A 13,650-nucleotide genomic window follows, 5' to 3' on the forward strand; every position below is an offset into this window, starting at 1 on the left:
ACATTCAATTATATAACATCACACACACCGTCTAGCTTGGAATTTTTTAATTAAAATTCATAATTATTGCACTTTTATTTATGAAATTTTATATATATTAATCAGCATTCAAATAAATTATTACTTTTATAATTAAAAATTACACGCTATTCAACGAGTCGGAGCTGTTTAGTGTTCAGACGGTTATCACTTATAATTTCAAAGAAGACAATGTTTGAAAATTCTTGAAAGAAATGTTGTTTATAATTTTATCATTGTTTATTTAGACCATTGTTCATTGAACAATGAGTACATGAATTAGTAGATAATTGACTTACGAAGAATATATGTAAGTGCTTTTTGTAACTGTTGTATGTGTTGGAACTGGAACAATTAATAATCTCAATCTCTTAGCACTGATGGGTGTGTGGACGGTTGTAATCTTACTAATTACCGCGCTGGAGGTATCTTCATACAATATTACCCTAAAGTTTCCAATGTGGTGTACTTTTCATTTGAATACGTGTATCTTCAAACTTAATTTAAACTTTGATCTGCTTTCATAGATTTTAGTAAGTGTTAACAATATTATATTATTTTTTCGGTCTGAATGGTGAGTTATATAGTTATTTTTTTATTTAACCTAATTAATGAAATTATGAACAGGTCTTTGTTTTATCTCAGCGCAGTGATTCTAAAGGCATTTGTGATTTTTTTTAGGGATTAATTATATTTATCTTTGCCTCGATTGGTTTCCAAATCGGTGTTCTTAAAAACTTATCGTATAAAAATAAAATGTAAATATCAACTTATAAAAAGTCGCAGATTATATCCTGACCACTTGGGCTATTCGGTAAATAGGAATATTAATAATTCCTTAAGAATAAGGGGTAATCCTTGCAACTATTATTAAATTGAAAAAGTAAAATATAAATTTAATTGGATTTGAACTCGAGCTGTTGGTTACGTAACGTATGATTTAATCATTTTTGTTCAATTATAAAATAAACAAGTAGGCACTTCTTTTCCCTCTCCAATGATTTTTAAAAATGTCAAATGATCGAATTAAAAACTAGCCGACACATTTTAATATCAATAACAATTATATATTTTTACAAAAACAAATTATATTAAAGTAATACGAGTTTATCGCTGTATATTTTGTTAATAAAACAAAAATAATTCATTATCAAGTTATCAAATTTATATTAAACGTTACGTTCTTTTATACAATACAAGTAGAATGTAAGTTTGTTGGTTTATACAAATTACACCTGCCATACACAAAATAAATACTTTTTGATAAAGTCCTATCTGTGTTTCCAGACAGTCCTCCAAGACTTAAAATCTGTCTCTATATGTAACTTAATAGTCCTAAGATTTTTTAGATCTAAAACACACATTCCTCAATTTCAGAATGTCATATCGGACAAGATGGTCGCAACTTTATTTGATAAAGTTCCTTTATCAAAATCTCTTGGCTTCTCAATACGTGAGAATTTTGGCAAGGATGCGAAGGATATCCGACAAATACCTGAATATTTAGAGCCATACAATGAAATGCTGAAAGCCAGCACGGAGTTCATTGAATTACACGATGACGACAATATTGGAACGGATCTAACCAGACTTAAGCGTTAGTACCTGACCGTTTACTGTCCTAAAGAGGAAAAAATTACGATCTGATGCTTATCCGAATATTTAAAATTTAAGATTTTTACATTTTGCTAATGGCAATTTCTATCTATATAAGAAAAAAGTTAACACATACCATAGATTATTCAACTGTCTACCAACCTAAAATAATAATAAAAAATATGCCTAATGATAGGGCTGCGATAGGGTTGATTATTTGGCTAATTTCGGCACGATATGTTCGATGATACGCTGTTGGTAATGATGTGACGTACTCGTACGTACTCAACGCTCAATGCTTTAATTACACTCAAAATACTCCAATCGATATTTTTTTAATAAGGAAATTAGTTTTACTAGTCGTCCAATGAATTAGTTCACAGAACTATTTTATTGAAGTGAAAAATCAGTATCAATAGTCCAGGGTAAGAACATGCTAAATTTACATTGCCTTACTAACTGCATGTTGGTTAGTTTTTAAATCTTCCATTAGCTATAAGATATTGTGTATCAAGTAATACGTAATATTGCATCATCCGCGTCATGCCGTCCTTTCTAATCATAATCTGATGTAACATTGCAACTATAATGACACAGAGATAGACTTAAATAGAAAATAATATACAGAGGTTTATTATTACTGATATTTGACAAATTTTATCTTCTATCTTCTTCTATATAATAAAATTGAAGCGTCTGTTTTTAATATTAAAATAGCCGCTTTTTACTTAATGCATATTTATGTATACATGGTACATATACCAAAATATATTTTTTTTTTACAATTTTTGTCTGTCTGTCTGTCTAGATGTTCCGGTTAATCTCTGGAACGACTGGACCGATTTTGACGGGACATTCACTGGCTGATAGTGATGTAATAAGAAGTAACTTAGGCTACTTTCGTTTTAGAATTATATGTGAAGTCACACTGAAATCGACCAACGACTCCCACGAACGACTTAATACAAAAAAAAAAGCTGAATAATATAGAATTAATAACTTATCTATACTAATATATAAAGCGGAAGAGTTTGTTTGTTTGTTTGTTTAAACGCGCTAATCTCAGGAACTACTGGTCCGATTTGAAAAATTCTTTTTTTGTTGAATAGTCCAATTATAGAGGAAGGCTTTAGGCTATATAACATTACGCTGCGACCAATAGGAGCGCAGCGACAGTGAGAAATGTTGCAAAAACGGGGAAAATTATTCACATTTATGGACTTTCGATGCGTGCGCAGCATAAACGTTTTAAGTTACTCAAAAAATGTGTATGAAAGATATATTCCTCTTTTAATAATAAAAAAAAAGTCCGTGACACTATATGTCTATTTGTTAAGAGTGTGCTAGCAGGCGGGGCGCGGCGGCGGCTGAGGGGGAGGCGGGTCAGCCCCGCCGCCGCGCTCGCCACTCTCACCCGCGGGTGTAGTTCTGCGAAGTAGCAATGCACATAACGACTTAAAAAAATTAACATTCTTAATAGTTAGATTATTTATCAAAATTAGGTTTTGTTATCAGCTTATTTGCTCATTATTTTTTATCGTTTAAAATCGGTTACATTTAAATCATAATCTGCTGTAGTTTTAACTTACGATATAAGATAAAATTTCAATGAACATTCCTTCGTACTTTGCAAGTAAACAATTCAAACGTTTCACGGTATAAATAAGGTATAAAAATTACATTACACACGTAAAAAAGTTCAAAATGGCGAGCGATATTTTCACCGATGCAGATTAATCATCACTGAGAAAATAAATTATGCAAATAAGCAAATAGGTGAATATCGTTTAAAATTACTACACAAATAAATTAGTAGTTCAATATTTCAAGTAATTTCTATTACGTTCAAGCATATTCAACACGGTTGTACTATAATCACCTTATGAAATAATAACACCAAAGGAGAAACAATCTAAACTTCTTATTGTTCGGTTTGTTTATCTTATTACGTTTAAGTTAATATTGTTTGTTTTCAACCGACTTCAAAAAGGAGGAGGTTATCAATTCGTCTGTATTTTTTTTTTATATGTCTGTTACCTCATAACTTTTCACTGGATTTTGATAATTTTTTTTTTGTTTGAAAGGTAGTGCTTCCCGTGGGGCCCCATTTTAATTTTATCCTGTTACGATGATGGTATCCTTATGAAAACGATATAAGTCTTAAATGTGCATTATGTATGTGCGCGATAAATAGGTGAATAACTCAAAATTGTGCCAACCAATTTTAATGATTCTTTTTTTATTATAAAGGATATACTTCAAGGGTACTATGCTGAATGTTTGGTAAGGTTCTGAGCATAGGATCCATGACAAAGTAACGGTACGGAAGGGAACGGAACAATTCTAAGGAGCACGTTAGCGATACTCGGCCGAATCTTTTAGAAACAAAAATTTTGACAAAAAAAAACCGACTTCAAAAGAGAAAAAAAATAATATGCTCTAAAAAGTAAAAAATAATTGCTTATTATTCTACAACTTAATAATCAAGTAACTTATTCTACTTACCAATATGTAGGTACGTTCTGTGTTTCCACGCAAGGAGATAAGTATGTACCTACCCACTTTAAATCTAACTTAACACAAACCTATGAATAACAAACAATGATCACAATATTTTTTAGATTTATACTATGTAAAATGAAATTAAAAATATTTAGACTATTTAAAAGTCAGCAAAGTTATTACGATAATATATTATAGTTAAAATTATTGTTATTTATGGAGGCGGTGTCAGCCAAGGTAGGTTTGTAAATATATGATATACTCCAAATTTGTAAATCTGGTCTATCGATAAATACACTTCTTCTTGATGTTTTTTTAAACCCTATACGTACATAGTGGTCCTATATAATGACAGAAAATTGGAATCAAAATTGAGTGTTTAAGCAAACATGTCTACCGTCAGGTATTACAATTCATGAACTTTTCTCCTAATCCAAGACAAAGAAAAGTCATTCAGATTTACTATTACATTTCCTGTTGAACGTTTTGTTTGTTTTGGCAGAGTATGAATTTTGTTTGTGATTTATTTATTTACAATTGACTTTTTCTTTTGTCTTACATCCAGATGTCGATACACCTGCATCGAATTGTTAACAAAAAAAATATTCGCAATCGTACACTATTGTACAATATTTCTTTTATGTTTAAGAAAAGGGTTGTCATAATTGACCGTATAACAATAAGCAATAAAAACACAGATGTTGGTAATTTATTTAGACAAACTTTACCGGTAATTTTAAGAGGAACTAGAGCAGACATTGTAAGGTCTTGCCTTAAAAGTTCACCGTTATGGAAATTTGTCCATACCTTAAAACTATCTACGAATATGAGAGCACATTTGGGGGGAGGAAGTACAAATTTTCCTTCAAAGTTACTTTTAATAGGAGATGGAAAAGTACCTCATTCTGAAAATAAAATTGAAATTGATCGCGATTTAGGAGAAAAAGTGACTAGCATAGAGGATTTAATATCAAAAGTTTACCCTAATATCGTCGAAATAGAAAATAAAGATTACCAATGGATGTGTCAAAGGGCAATATTGGCGGCGAGAAATAGTAGCGTTGACGAAATTAACGAACTAATTTTAACCAAACGTCCAGGCGATATAACTACCTACACATCTATTGATAATGTAATGGATCAAGAAGATGCTGTCCATTACCCACAAGAGTTTCTCAATTCTTTAAACCCGAGCAGCCTTCCACCACATTCCCTGAAGTTAAAAATAGGTGCTGCGATAATTTTACTCAGAAATCTTAAACCACCAAATTTATGTAACGGGACCCGCCTTCAAGTAAAATTCCTTCGCAATAACGTGATCGTTGCAACAGTTTTGACTGGTCCGGCAGTTGGTCAAACAGTGCTTATACCTCGCATCCCAATGATTCCAAATGATTTACCTTTTAATTTTAAAAGAATTCAATTTCCCATTAAGTTATCTTTTGCCGTAACCATTAATAAATCACAGGGCCAAACATTTAAACACGTAGGAATCGATTTACGTCAAGACTGCTTTTCACACGGCCAACTATATGTCGCGTTGTCAAGATCGGGTTGCGGGCAAAATCAGTATGTTCTTCTACCACAAGAAAATAAAACTAAAAATATAATCTACGCTAAAGTACTGTAAAACATATTATTAAATCTTATTGACGATTATAATAACAAAAACCAACGTGAGCAATCAAACGATAATCATGATAGTGTTTCCGACAACTACGCGAACGAAGTCGCGGGCACAGCTAGTAGTATAATATGCGAACGGAACAATAACTTTTTTGTTAAATTCAAACGCGCACAAAGTCGCGGTGACAGTTGGTTAATAATTTCTGTTTTCGAATAGTACAATTCACTGTGATTTCAACGCTATTAAGATTCAACGTAAAAAGGGGTAGTAAGTTATATCTGTAAGCACTACAAGAACACAATAACTTACCAATGGTAACAATAGATACTTATTTGTTTATATTTCGTAATATAAATTTATGTTATGTTATTCGGTTTTTGTAATGTACCTACTCTATTTAAATTTATTGGTATTTGTTTGTTTAGATAACTTTTGACTAATATTATAAAAGCTAAGGTAGGTATGTCTGTTCATATGTTACTTTAAGTCTACGCAGTCAGAGAACCAACGATTTTAAGGGGACTACATGAGCTAAATGCAAGTTTTATAATGCAAAAAAGTATATGATCCAATGCAGTAAACTAAAGAAAAAAAATATATGACAATCTTCAGGATACATGCTAGTTATTTGCTATTTTGAAAACATGATGTAATTAATTTGGTTCGATAGAAAAAAATCACAAAGTTACCTCTAAACAAATGTTTTAATAAATAATAACTATACTTATATACATTCAATAATTCTGGTTTTTTGTCAGATTATTCTACAAGCAATATATTACTTAACCTCTGCGTCACTTTTTTAATAAAATCAATAGATGTTTTTTAAATCAGATATTCTTATTTTCGAACAAAATTCGTACGCATGTGTGCGTAAACGCCGTGTACAGACATTGCCGACCGAGGCCTGATGCTATATAGACGTGTCGATCTTTTCGTTACGAGCATCATTACATTACGAGATATTTTTTTGTAATTTTAATTGTAAATTCATGTTTTCTTATAATAAATATTATTCTTTCTTGTAGATAAATATATTAAGTTAAAATAATGTAGTAGTAATTAGGCATTTGTTTTTTATTATATTATTTGTCATAAATTTTAATTGTGTAAATATGGGAAATGAAGTGAAACGCGTGAGGAAAACTAAAAACGTTTATATAAATTAAGCGCCGAACATACATATGAACGATATTAAAAGGTAAGAGTATTTTTTTAGTAAACATATTTTTTTTTTATAAATTATGAATATTGAAAACATCTATTAGAAAAAATGTGCAATCAGTTCGCATAGAATCAGATTTTTCGAGCTGTTTTTCAAATGTTATGATAGAGTATTTGGTGAAAGTAAGGAAAAAATCAATTGAGAGTGACTACGTTCGATCCCCATGAACTCGAAGCAATTTGATATTTTTCATTAAAAGTACTATGGGGCATATTTAGATACATATTTTTTAAATACATACGTTTATGATAAATAAAAATATAATTACTAACATATATTTATTTTTTACAGAATAAAGAAAGTCGAAAACAATAACACGGAAGCTATTTATATTGCGTAAGAGTTTAATTTTATCGATTTTGTTTATAATAGGAATTAAAGTTATGTATAAACTAATTTTAATAATAAAAAAAAGTAAAGTCGTATAAAAAAAAATGTAGTTGTTGTGAACCAGAGAACTAGAATATTTAGAAGTGTCATTTGTACGTAATTCAAAAATTGTAATTTTTAGTAACGTCCGCTACATCGAGACTAAATATGTGTGCCAACTTTCAGCTCCATAGCTTCAATGGAAGTGGGTGTAATATTGATTGCAAGATTTCAGGACATACGTACATACATTCATACATACAAGTGAAATTAAATAAAATATTTTAATAAAAAAATTAAATGTTTTTTTTTTTTGTAGTACCAAATCCAAATATTTTAAGTTTAATTAAATCAGTTTTATTTTTTAATCATTTTCGAATAACAGTCCAAAGCAATACAAATAATTCTAATATCCTATCTATTTTTATGAGATTTATAATTAAACCTAGTATGATTAACCTAGCTAACCAATGATTCAACCAAATCGACTTGACGACATTTTTTTCTTGTAAAGATTTAGATGTTTTTTTTTAATTGAATATATATATTTTTTTCTTTGTAAACCGATATTAATAAAACGAACAAACACTACGCTATATGTTACTACACTAACGGTTTCGAACACTTACGATTTTATTATATAAATAGATTATCAAATTTTTATAAAATATTAAAAATTGGTATGTTTTAATATTTAGTATAAGAACTAATTGTGGTAGGTATAATAATATAAATAAAAGAAAAAAAAGATTAAAACTAACTGTCTATTTTATTGTGTACAAAATATAAATAAAAATATTGTAAGTTTAATTGAATCCGTTTTTTTTTATAATCATTTGTTAACTAACATCGAAAGAAATAAAAAAAAAAAAAAAATTCTGTTGTCCTATCTATTTTTTTTTATGAGATTTATGATTGATCTTACTTCGCTCGGTTTGGCGCCATCTATTAGAATATTTGGGCGTAACCTCGTTACCTCGCTTAACCCTTAGTTCACGGGCTTGCCGTTTTTGTCGATTTTGTAAGTGTGTGCGTGCGATTCTCAAGGGCACTTAGCTCTTGTAGTCCTCTTAATAGCTTCATCAGGCGCAGAATATTGTTTTGGTATTCAGTACTATACTTGCTGCCGAATAAACTAATCACTAAGCCGGCGAAGTAGTTAATTTTTTTTATGATTACCATCAACGGTACTAAATATATTATAAATAAATATTATATATTGACAAAAATCTATGGGTCTTATCTCTTGAAATTGGTTTAGTTAATATTTTACGCAGACGTAATTTTGGCTTATATAACATGTGAACTCAAGATAATCGTTTACGGAAAACGGAAAGTTCCGGGTAGAAACAACGACTTGTCTCTAGTATTATAATATTTATTTTTGCAGGTATAGCTGATCGTCGAAGGCCTCTTCGCTTGCAGTCATCCGTTGGTCGCAGACGTGCTCGTTCCCAAGAGTTGCGGAGACAAAAACTCAACAGCCAAAGTTTAAGAAGTCATCGAGAACATTCCAAACATTCCAGTTCAGAAAACACGAGTATAATGATATAATTAATAAATATTCCACAATTTGTCTTTTTCAACTTCTAATTAGCTGAATTTTTTTTTCTTTTATTTATTAAAAAGCCATATTTTAATCATAGAATTAGTAATTTGAATTTACACAGTCAGACACACGGCAAGTGATGCTGGTGATGAGTTTTATTATTTTATTTATTTACATTTTTATATAAATTATTTTCGAAGACTGAGAAGTCACAGAATAGGAATATTTCATCACTAATCTAGGCCTTCGTTTGTGAGCAATATGAATTTGGTATGGTCAGAAATATAAGGTACGAATACGTTAGAGAACCCAATCAGTCAATCTTTTGATATAGTATGAGAAATCGGCCGACGATCCAGAACCAAATTAACCATAAGTGTATTATTATTAATATACTTTCCTCTGTCATTTACTTCATTTGTTTCATAAATTTATAACAATATTCTTCCCGAAGAATATCGATCATTTCTTAATGTTAGTGAAACCGAGACAATTTACAATAATAAAATGCTTCAATATGGAACACACTTTTGATTTTGACATTTGACAAATTCACGATAAATTTGTATTTCTAGAACCAGAATGTAGGGATCAACTGACTAGGTTTCTGATTGATGATTTACTTCTAATTATAAATTCCTCTTTTTCAATTAATTTTGAAGATAATTAATTCGATAGTTAAATTGCGTTGTTTATTTCATTAACTGCCTGTAAATTTCCCACTGCTGGGGCCTCCTCTCCCTTTGAGAAGAAGATTTGAACCTTTTCCACCACGCTGCTTTAATGCGGGTTGTTGGACATGTGGTGGAATTTCCTTGAAATTAGACACATGCAGGTTTCCTCACGCCGAGATGTTTTCCTTAAACGCCGAGTATTAGGTGAATTATAAACAGAAATTAAGCACATGAAAATTCAGTAGTGCTTGCCCGGGTTTGAACCCGCAATCATCGGTCAAGATGCACGCGTTCTAACCACTGGGCCATCTCGGACATGATCGTCTAGTTGTTAGGACCCTGCGTTGTGGTGTATATAATAATAACTAAACAGGGAATACTCATTGAAGAGAAACTCCTACCACAAGTACTGGTAGTGATATCCATAACTGCTGGTCCTAACTTCCCCTTTTATCTTCTAACAACTGCAACAATAACTGATTATGATAAATATCTTTATCTTATAACATAATCTATTTAAAAAAAAAACTAATAAATTCGTACTTATGTAATAAAACAACAGTAGCAATGTTATTTATAATTGCTATTGCTATTATATTAAAATAGGATCGTTTCAATAATTAAAGCTAAGCATCGATCAGGCCCCCAATCAGACCCGTGTTAACCCAGGGTGCAGGGAGTGCAAATGTCCAGGTGCTACGTGTCGGAGTGTCCCAGGATAATGATCAAGTCTAAGACCATTAGTAAGTGTAATTTCAGTAGACCAGGATGACAAAATAAATTCAAGCTTGATATTAATTCTCCAACAAATACATAGAAATAACAAGTTATTGAGAAACTTGCAATCATCTTATTTCTCATGACAGATTATTTTTTTTAAAAAAAGAAGTATGTATATGTATTTGTGCCAGTCTTAAATAGAGTGCCAAATAAAATAGTATTAATTAAAGCTTATCAAACTATGAAACAACTAATTAAAACAATAATCTTATAAGAACATAATAATGGTCAATAGTTTCGATTATAATCATTGTATATAATGTGATATAATTAATTATGACATCCTAGGACATAATATTTTTTGCGGATGCGAGATCGTCAGGACACTGCTTGTAGCCGGGCACTTGTGCTTCTGACGGTGTCCTCAGTGACCTTGAACGGGTTATATAAAGGCTTATCTCAGAATTTCAAACAATTCGAGTATATAACTGACGAGCCAGGCAAAACACAATAGCAAAAGAAAAGAAAGTGGCGAAATCGGTATGATGTCATACCGATTTCGCCACTTTCGAAGCGTTTTTTCAATATCCTATAAAACTTCGAGCATTTGCCAAATAATGTACGAGAATTTTACAATTTTACAATTTTGTAAAAAAACGACGGAGAAAGATAATTCAAATGGCATACGTATTGATATATAATAATAAAAACCAGAAGTAGGATAAATTAAAAATAATAAACAACACTTAACTAATCTAATCTTATAATTCAGAAAGAAGAATAACAAAAGCACCGTTATTTAAACGTTAACACTATTTCTAATAAAATACTTATTAAAACCTACACAACCGTTTAATTAATTATAACATTTTTTACGAATTACAAAACTAGTACAATTTAATGATAAAATAAAAAGGACCATGTCTAACGAACACCGCTCGCGAAGGCCCGCACAAAAGTTAGTCTGAGGATGTCGTGATCCCTATGACGTAACTTCTTTCGTCTACCCGACACTTCTCAAACCTTGACAATTAATAATTATAGGGTAGGAAATGCTGGCTATGTCTTATTTCCTTGCAAATCTCTAAGAATATATATATTTATTTATTACTTACTATTACAATTTTTAACTATTTAACTTTGCTTGTGCTTTTAAAGACTTCAAGCATTACTCATACAACATTTCTATTTCAAACATATTTAGATCAAAGATATATTCAATGCGATTAAGATAATGTAATTAATATATTTGTTTTCAGATTAAATTTATAATTACTCTTGCGATCTCTTTAATATAACTATGTGTATTATTAAACAGTTACAAATTCGTGTTTGCGAAATTGTGATACCCTTATCGATGAGCAATACGTTAGAAATGAATCTATTATTGAAAAGTCCTGAACAAAAACACTTAGGAACAAGAGGATTATTTATAAATTATCTATAAACGTCATCGATAGCCGACGACGGTGAGTTATCTCCAACGATTCGTGAACTATAACTATTAAACCTTCTTATCGCAATTGTTATGATTCAGATAAAATCTATTATGACAAATATCCTATTAAATTAATTTCATCTTTATTTGTATTGATATAAAGTTGACAATTTAGATTATCCTTATAATTAATAAGCAATTTTTATTTTGCATTTAAAGGGATCGAATGGGAATTTTCTCGATAAGCTTATCGGCGTTGGGAGAATCAGCGTAGTATCTCTCGTTTCGGAAATAATTCAGGTAATATGTAGGAACAAAAATGGGGATTATATGATAATATCTTATCTAAATAATGAATCTATACATTTGACACGTATAATTCGGTTTTATCTTTATCGTATGAGATGGTGGCTGCCGCGTTGTTGTATGAGATTGCTTATAGATTAAACATTAACATATTAACATTATCTTTAACGATTACATTCGCAAACTCTTTTTCATTATTAAAAATATTGCATTTTGTTCAATGCGTAAATTAATTTTATGAATAAATTCAGTATATTTTTTAATATAAATCGTTCAAAAAAAAAAAAAGAAAACAAATGTCATACATATATATTATATGTATGTATAGAGATAGAGACGTTCATAATGATTGTGACAATGATGAATGTACATATATACAGCATGGATTAAATCCGAATAATCTTTAATTCATATTATTTGGTTTTATTTCAAAGAAATAATTACGCACATGAAAATTAATTGGTAATATTACTCGGAATTTAATTCGGGATCTTTGTTTAAGAATTATTGCTATAACCTATTTAACGTTCAATCCGCAGTTTGGACACTGTAATGGAACGTCAACTTGTCGGATAGCAAAACATAAAATAAACGCTTTTGTTCCCGCTTTCATTAATTCAACGGTGATAGAAAAAAATATCTTTATTAATGAAGAATTTTAATGAAAACCAAGCTTTAACCTCAACTGATACTTACTATTTTTATTTTATTGAGAGACAAGGCATGTGTCATGCTAAAATGGAATTTATGTGCATGTATTTAAATACTATATTACGGTGCATTCCATGATGAATCATACAAGTAATAAATTAGGTATACAAATGAACTGACTACGGGATGTCCCCTTAGAGACTCGTGCGCAGTTTCCACAACACCAAAAACGAAAACAAATTTGTGTTCAACAATACTTTGATTTTCTATATGATCTATATATATTACCTATATATGTAAATCTATATATATATAGAGTTACCTATTATATGTCATTCATATACAATGAAATTGTCATAATTATGAGAATTATTCATATAATATAATAATGATTTAATTAAGAGATATAATTATAAAAAAATATAGCAACGTTTTATGGTTACTAGTGGTCGGTCATTGGTTATTATATTATGTATATATACTTTATGTTTGATATTCGACCTTCATGGATTAGTAACAAAACTATAAGATACATTGATCTAATGATAGGAAGAATGAGGCTGAGCTGAATGATGCTATTTCATTTATTATTACGCTATAATCCAAATAAAAAAAAACATTGATTTTCAACTTGGCAGTATGAACGCAAACTATGAATGTTGATATGAACTATATATATATATGTGTGTGTGTGTGTGTGTCAAGTGCATGGTAGGTGTGTAATGTATATTTTATTAATTTAATTTATTTCTAATGTATCTTTTATAAAAATATTAGCTTTCTACATTATTTTTCCATATATTCTTAAATTGTGCCATAATTCATACTCCGTGCGCGTTATATTTTTGTAAAAAGGCATACAAAGTTTGTACTTCGCGTAAAAACTTAAATATAAATAACATTATATTGGATTGAATAAATATTAAAAGTATACTTTTGTAGACAAGAAAAAGAAAGAGAAATATTTTTGTTGTC

At 30.0% G+C, this 13,650-nt stretch overlaps 1 protein-coding gene across 1 annotated transcript in view; it reads left to right on the top strand.

Moving 5' to 3' along the window:
* The window catches only part of LOC113395533 (L-asparaginase-like), an 82,508-nt gene that overhangs the window by 39,800 nt on the left and 29,058 nt on the right, over window positions 1-13,650 (top strand). The window lies entirely within an intron of this gene.

This window comes from Vanessa tameamea, chromosome 21, assembly GCF_037043105.1.
Source record: "Vanessa tameamea isolate UH-Manoa-2023 chromosome 21, ilVanTame1 primary haplotype, whole genome shotgun sequence".
NCBI lineage: Eukaryota > Metazoa > Arthropoda > Insecta > Lepidoptera > Nymphalidae > Vanessa > Vanessa tameamea.